Source organism: Oryctolagus cuniculus, chromosome 10 (assembly GCF_964237555.1).
Source record: "Oryctolagus cuniculus chromosome 10, mOryCun1.1, whole genome shotgun sequence".
NCBI lineage: Eukaryota > Metazoa > Chordata > Mammalia > Lagomorpha > Leporidae > Oryctolagus > Oryctolagus cuniculus.
In genome coordinates, this window is record NC_091441.1 from 49298900 (window position 1) to 49306848 (window position 7949).

Consider the following 7949-nt stretch of genomic DNA (forward strand, 5'->3'; position numbering starts at 1 on the left):
AAATCAAGTGAAATGTTCATGACTGCTACACAAAATATTACAAGACTTTTTCCATGAAATCAGAGTCCTAAACACATACAAAGAAAATCCCCACTTATGGACTAAAAACTCAACATTTCAGAAATTTCAGTAATCTCCAAATTGCTCTATACACAACTCAAAAACTGTAACAAGATTTTTTTATTTAAATAGAAATATTAACGGACAACAATAGGCAAAGCAAATTTTTGAAAAATACTGAAAAACATGTAATACCAAATATCAAAGTAATTAATATAATATGGTATTGTCACAAGATAGACAAATGGAAAATTGAAAGAAATAGATCAAGAAACAGACCTACATATACCTACCCAACTGATTTATTGCAAAGGTGGCTTTGCAGTGCAGTGGGGAAAGAAAACTTTTCATTAAATAAATCAGTTAGATAAGCGTGTTTTTACATGCCTTGACCAATACTTTAAATTACATTTAAATATCATTTTCAGATGGATTACAGATAAATTATATTTAAATATCATTTTCAGATGAATTAGAGATCTTAGTGTGAGAAGTAAAATATTAAAAGTTTGGAAGAAAATACAGAAAAGCAGTTCGTTAAATTAGCATAAGCAAAGTTTTCTTAAATAAGACATAGATATAAAAGTCATGTTACAAAGATGTTAAACAGTTCTATCTTGAGATTCAGACCTCTGTTCAACAAAGGATATCATAATTAATAGAGAGGTAAGGGAAATCAGAGCACGGGAGAATATATTTCTAACTCATGTAAAATAGTAAGTGGAGAACTTATATCAAAGATATGTAATAATGTCTGAGAATATTAAGAAGAAAAAAAAAAAAAACAAGGAACCTGTTGGGCAAAAGAACTGAATAGAAACTTTACAGAAAAGGTTATAAATGCTCAATCAACATATTAAAGTTGCTGTACTTCATTTGTCTTCAAGGAATGCAAATTAAAACCATAATATGACACCAGCTTACCGCTACCAGAACAGCTAAAATTTTAAAAATAAAAAAGAGGCTATTAAGCATTGACAGAAGTACAAAGTGACCAAAATTTTCACTTACCACATGGAGGAATATAATTAGTACAATGACTTTAGAAAAATGTTTGGCCATATCTACTAGTCATAGGCGTGCCTTTTGATTCAACACTTTCACTCAAGAGAAATGCAAACATTCATTCTCCAATAAAGGCAAATGTAACAACGTACAATACAGTATATTTGCAAGACTCTTAAATGTTCATCAGCAGTAGAAAGGATAGAAAATTGTATTCACCCAGTAGAACCTAAGTAGTAATGAAAATGAGTGACTGCAAATACAAGAAATAGTATGGGGGAATCTCACAAACAAAATGTGAGCCAAAGAAGCCAGACTTACAGACAGCAAAATACATACTGTCTAATTCCAATTTTATAAAAGGCACACATGGGGCAATTGATCTCTTGTATTACCTTTGGAGAGCCAGTGAGTGGAAAGAGAGCAGAGTGTGAATTCTTAAGTCTGGTCATGTTATGTTTTTCTTTCTTGCTTGCTTGCTTTCTTCTTTCCTATCTTCCTTCCTTCCTTCTTCTTTCTTCCTTTACTTACTTCCTTTCTTCCACTTTTCTTCTTTCCCTCCTTCCTTTTTTTAAAGTTTTATTTATCTGAAAGACAATTACACAGAGAAAATGAGAGAGAAAGAAAAATAGATCTTCCACCCACTGGTTCACTCCCTAAATGGACACAACAACCAGGGCTGGACCAGGCCAAGGCCAAAAGCCTGGAATTACATCTAAATCTCTTATAATTAAAAGTCTATGATCTTCCTACCACAAATATTTTGTTCCTAAAACTTGTAAAATTTTAGAATTAATCCATGTTGCAATGAATCATAACATTAATTCAGTGTTGTCACAAGTTGAGTTCTCTGGAAGGTCAAAGCTGTGAAAGAAAAATGGATTGGATGGAGGGAAGAGTATTTGATACGTAAACCCAACTTAAGAGAATGCCTTGGAGGAAGTAGTGCCAATACTGTGTCACACATGGAACGAAAATGGCTGGTCTTTTACGCCACTCAGTTAGAGACAGAGTACCCTGGGAAGGACATGATGGTGAATAAGGCAATTCTCTCTAACCAAAGGAAACCCTGAAAGAGCTGAGATCTGGTGTCTGTCCTCACCACTCTCTCCACATCAGGCAGCAAGTCCTTCCATAAAGGAAGAAGTGGGCAGCACATCTCCCACTCTACCACAAGAACTCCAAAGACTTTCCTCTCTTTTCATCCTTACAATAATTTTGTAGGGTATCCAAGCATGTGTTCTGCTCAGGGCCTTTGCAAAAGCTGTGATTACTGTTAGGAACCTTCTTCCATCAGTGTCCTGCATTATAACTCTATGTTTAGTCCATGCAAACTACTGTTACAAAATGCTCTAGATTGAGTTACTGAGAAATAGGAATTTTGTTTTCACAGTCATGGTAACAAGTCCAAGTCAAGCTGCTGGAAAGCTTGGTTTCTGATGGACAGTTCCCTGGTTCATAGAAGCCACCTCCTTGATGAGTCTTCATATGACAGAAAGGGTGAATGAGTTCACTTGGGTCTCTTCTGTAAACCCAATAATCCCATTCATGTGGGCTTTGCCCTTGTTATCTAAAGACCTCCCAATGGCCCCACCTCCTACTATCATCACCTTGTAGGTAAAGATTTGAACAAATGAATTGGGGAGTAAGAACAAACACTCAAACCATAGCATTTAAACATCTTCAAATCTTCCCTCAATTTTCACCTCAGCTAAGCTTGACTAACATATGTCAAATTACAGCTGACTCTTCCCTCAAACAACAATCTCTTCACTTTATTCTATTTTTGCTCTATTCCTTCTCATGTATCACCTCCTAGCATATTACATATAATTTTCTCACTTTTAACATTATAATCATTATCAGTGGGCAATTTGCCCCCTCAGAATATAAACCCCCCCCAAACTCAGGAATCTGTAGGGTTTTTTCATTGATATATTCCTAGAATAGTGTTTGGCACACAATAGATCTTAGTGAATATTTGTCCAATTAAATTGAATAAGTTTGTTCTCACCCCCAAGCATGCACACACTGGTGAAATCTGGGTAAGATCAACATCAAGAGAAAAAGAAATTGTAGCTTCTGATATGAAGAATGAACAGGATGGTGTCCGCCTCCTAGAAAGAGGAGTTGAGATATTAAATAACTATACTGTTAATAGTGCTGTCTTCTCTTAGTCATCCATGTATTCACATTTTAGAAACTGTCTACCTGTTAGGAAAGATGGGGACACTTCACTCCCCTCTCTTCTCAACACCACCAGAGGATTCTTGACAGGTGACAGTCACACAGAGGATTCTTGTCTGGAGTAGTAGATTGTCTAGTTGTTTTGCTAGTTTTATTTTTCTGAATGGTGTTGAGCATGATTTTTAAACAAGGGTGGGTAGAAGAGAGACTGGAATAAACATGACTGCAGAAACTAAAGAATTCGGAGTGTGGCGGGCCAGAGACAGAAAATAGAATGAGACTGCTAACCCAGGCAGAAGAAAACAGGAGGAAGCAGAAGCAATTTAAGAATGAGAGTTTGGTTGTTCTGTTCTGCTTTTGAAGTTGTCTGTGATTCTTTCCTTTATCTTCTCTGAAAACATAGTACAATATCAATTGTCCTATTTTGATTTTTTATTATTTTTGCGTTTGCAGAGAATTTTAGAAAGAGTGAAATTGACTCTCTGGAAAGCATAGAAAAAAAGGAGGCTAAATCACACCAGCTATGTAGAATTACTATGCAAACATATTTAAGCCAAAGAATCTTCTATACCAGCCTTTTGAGAGTTTTAACATCTTTTTTTCTTAAACTATAATTAAAGGACATACCCATTATGTTTTATGTACATTATTACAATATACTTATTATTCCAGCAATTTTATGAGGCTGGCCTTATTTTATAGATAATATAGATAATAAAACTAAAGCTCTGAGAGTTATCACAATTTTTCATAGCCAATAAACAGCATGGCAAGAATGCTAACCTAAAAATATTTCACTCTAAAGCTCATTCCACCCTTGTCTGATTCTACACATATGGTTCCTCCTATGTAAGGTAATCGATCTAATTCATGGACATCCTTTTGATGGCCCTTACTTCTACTCACACTAATTGGACATTCAAAGTTGCTTCAAATTATGCATGCCAAATGAAATTAAATGATGTTTATTTTGGTGCAAAGAAAAGTATGAAATTCACACATATTGAGGGTCTTCTAAAAGTTCACGAGGAGTAGCCTTTAGCGCAGTTCTAAGGATGATGCTACGGATGCCCACATCCCATATCAGAATACCTATATTCAGATCAGCTCTTCTCTTAATTTCAGCTTCCTTCTAATGCACACTTTGGGAAGCAGCAGGTGATGGCTCAAGTACTTGGGTCCCTACCACACCCATGGGAGAACTGGATTGAATTCCTCAGCTTCTGGCTTTGGCCTGGCCCAGCTCTATTGTTGTAGGAATTGAGGAAGTGAACCATCAATGGCAGCTAGCTTGCTCTCACTCTCTCTCTCAGATAAATAAATAACAGATAAATAAAATGCTCTAACCTCAGGAAAAATATGTTTTATGAAAAATCTATATTGGTTTCAAATTCTTTGTACCACACTAAACTTAAGATTTTCATTTCATTTGTCTATGCTATGATCTTTTTTGCAGTACTCTCTTATATGTCTGTGTATTGTTGATATGTTTCAGCAAAATTAATGAGTAAGCAATGGGTTCCAGACACAGTGCTGGATGTCATGAACACAGAAATAGACATTGATAGCAAATTTGAGAGACTCACAATTCAGCAGAAGTAATCTAAATTATCATGTCATTTGCAATGACAATGTGTTGTTGTTTTTTCAAAAAGTCTATAAATAATGATTGCAACAGGTCACAGAACACAAAAAGACATATGATATGAAAATGAGAAATTTTCTCATTTTAGGTATCTGTACAACATGAATATTATATTGTTAGAAATGTTGAACTATAAAGTATATTTTATTCTATTATCTCCAAAAAAGATGAATTTAACAAAAACACATACCACAGAGTGTGGACATGTTGCCTTAATAAATCATGTTCTGGAAAACTATTCAATCAACAGTTAATGTATCTATAAACTGAAATGGGTAAGTAAGTTATCTGGAATGCTAACTAGCTCTGACCAGCACGAGCTCAGCTGTCACACTGATGAAAATTCAAAATGTTCCTAAGTCCCAGAGAAAGAATAAGGGGGAAGTACTTAGCTGGCTCTATTAGACTGTCTTTTTTGATTAGCTGTGCCAAAGTACATCAGCCAGGTTTAATCATATGTTTCTCTTTGGCTCTACTTCTTTCGGCTTCTGGAGCTTCACCTGGCATAGTATTCATTCTCAAATCACTTTGACACAGTCACTTTTAAGTTTTCCAAAACACATCACATCTGATACAGTGATATAGTAGCTATTATCTTGACGAAAATAAGACGTTTGTCAGTAGCACAAGCAAGAGTGTCCAGTCAGGGCCTTTTTCACAGCTCAGCAATGTCCTTTCCTTACTCTCAATTTGGATCCATCTTCAAGATTTCATTTGGCATCTTGTTGAAAGGGAACTTTAAAAATTGCATAACATCCACTCAGGAAGCTTTCTTCTTCTACTTAATGCAATATCTCCTTCTTTGGAAAATCAATTATTCTTCCCCACATCAGACCAGAGGCTTTGAAATTATATATAGCAGAAGTCATTCTTTTCTACTGAGTGCAGTTGTTCTAAAACAAAGAAACAAACAAAAAACCCAAAAGCACAGTATGCCATATATGAAACGATGAACAGCTTTCTCAAGAAGCCGTACTCTTTATTGTTTGTTGGAAAATTCATCACTGAAACCACAGGATGCTAAAGAACAGTTTGATAATCACTCCCTTAGATATTTCTTGTGTGTCTTGTGAAAAGTGTCACATTATAGTTGTATTGCGACTGCCCCATACCTGAGAACTGGACTCAAACTCTGATTCTGATTCCATTGCTTGCTGATTGTGTGACCTTGGAGCAATTTACCCAAAGGCTCTCAGTCAGAGTTCCTTATCACTGAAATGAGAAGATCAATCCTTGTGACAAAAGGCAGTTTCAAGGAGTAAATGAGGTCAAGTTCAGTATCTCTTTGACATTCAGCAAAGCTCTCACAAGAAAGCCCGACTCCTCTATTCCCCCATATATGTCACAATATATGCGAATACAGGATTCAGACCACAAAATGTAGTAAAATGTGACTGCCCTACTGTCTTCACTACCTACTGGTCCTCAGAAAAGTTTGCAAAGGCTGCTGGCATTTACTGAAAGTCACAATTTCCACTGAAAGTCACAATTCTTGCCAGGAGTCAACTGCTTTTTCAAGTTTTCCAAAGTTTTATATTAACAAGAGATATTTCTCTGTGTGAACCACTTAATGAAACAATATCAAAACCACACTTAATTCATGTAAAGGAACTCACATCAAAATACTTAATATTTAAATATAATAAACACATAACAGCACATATTTTATTATAGCTTGTTTATCACACTTAATTCATGTAAAGGAACTCATATTAAAATACTCCTTAATATTTAAATATAATAAACACATATAGTACATATTTTATAATCTATCCATTGTGGTATTTTTAAATCATAGTACAAGTGACCCTCAGCTTACCAATGTAGTTTGTCCCACTGAGCCCACAGTTAAAAATATCATAAATTGAAAATACATGCAATCCACCTACTCTACCAAACATCACAGCTGATCAACACAATATACTGTAATAGTCTGGGTTGCTTCCTCTCATCATTGTGTGACTGATCAGAGAGCTAATTCAGTGCTCAGTATTGTGCAAAAGGATAGTACTGCATATCACCATCCCCAAAAAGATCAAAACTGAAGTATTATTTGTACTGAATAAAATATTGCTTTCATGCCATCATAAAATCGGAATTATCTTACATCTGGGACCATCTATTCTATAATGGTTAGGATACATTTTTGGTGTGAATATTTCTATAACATTTGTCAATTTGAAAGCCATGTTATACTCTGGATTAATAATTTTATAAGATAGGTGTCAAAATTAGTATCTAATTTCAGTTAAGCTTACATGCTAAGATCTGAAGTGGCAACATAATTTTCAAAGAAATAAATAAAATATAGACCAAGAATATGTACTAGTTTTGTTTCTTGTTTTCTTCTATAGTGATTTTCCTATTGCACAGTGTCTCTATGCAAGTAATCCATTATTAGTGTTTATAGGAACACTATGTTCCTTCAGTTTGTTAATAATTGTTACTTTTAGAGAAAATTTAGTTTCTCCAAAAATTGAATGGCCAGTGCAGTTTCCATACATTCTCTGTCCTACCTGTACAACTACCTCCTTTATCATTCCATGCCACAGTGGTACATTGTTAAAATTGATGGATAATTATCACACAAAGTACAGAGCTTGCATCAGGGTTTACATATATCCACCATGGTAATGTCATACACAATATCTTCACTGTCCTAAAATCCTCTGATCAGTCTATTCATCCCTCCCCTTCTCCTACAACCCCTGGCAATCAATGGTTTTTATTGTCTCCAAAACTTTGCCTTTTCCAGAATGTCACATAGTGGGAAGCATACAGTATCAGCCTTTTTAGATTGGCCATGTTCACATACTAATATGCAAGTAGGTGCATTCATGTCTTTTCTTGGCATCATAGCTCATTTATTTGAAGCACAGAATAACATTCCATCATTTAGATGTAACAAAGCATAGTTATCCATTCACCTGTTGACAGACATCTTACTTGCTTCCAAGTTTTCACATTCAGGAGTAAATTCTATAAATAATCACCTATAGATTTTTATGCATATGTACATTTTTAATTCCTTTGGATAGACACCAGGGAATAT

At 35.1% G+C, this 7949-nt stretch overlaps 1 long non-coding RNA gene across 3 annotated transcripts in view; it reads right to left on the bottom strand.

Annotated features, from left to right (window-relative positions):
* Positions 1–6514, bottom strand: part of LOC138843952 (uncharacterized) — a 48110-nt gene extending 41596 nt beyond the window's left edge. For 2 of the 3 annotated variants that reach the window (XR_011379195.1, XR_011379193.1), the window contains exons 1-3: positions 6010–6514; positions 3080–3182; positions 1461–1652 (exon numbers count right to left, since the gene is read on the bottom strand). This is a non-coding gene — a long non-coding RNA (uncharacterized lncRNA). The remainder of the gene's footprint in view (positions 1–1460; positions 1653–3079; positions 3183–6009) is intronic. The other variant, XR_011379194.1, reaches the window with a different exon arrangement.
* Between the last annotated feature and the right edge of the window lie 1435 nt (positions 6515–7949).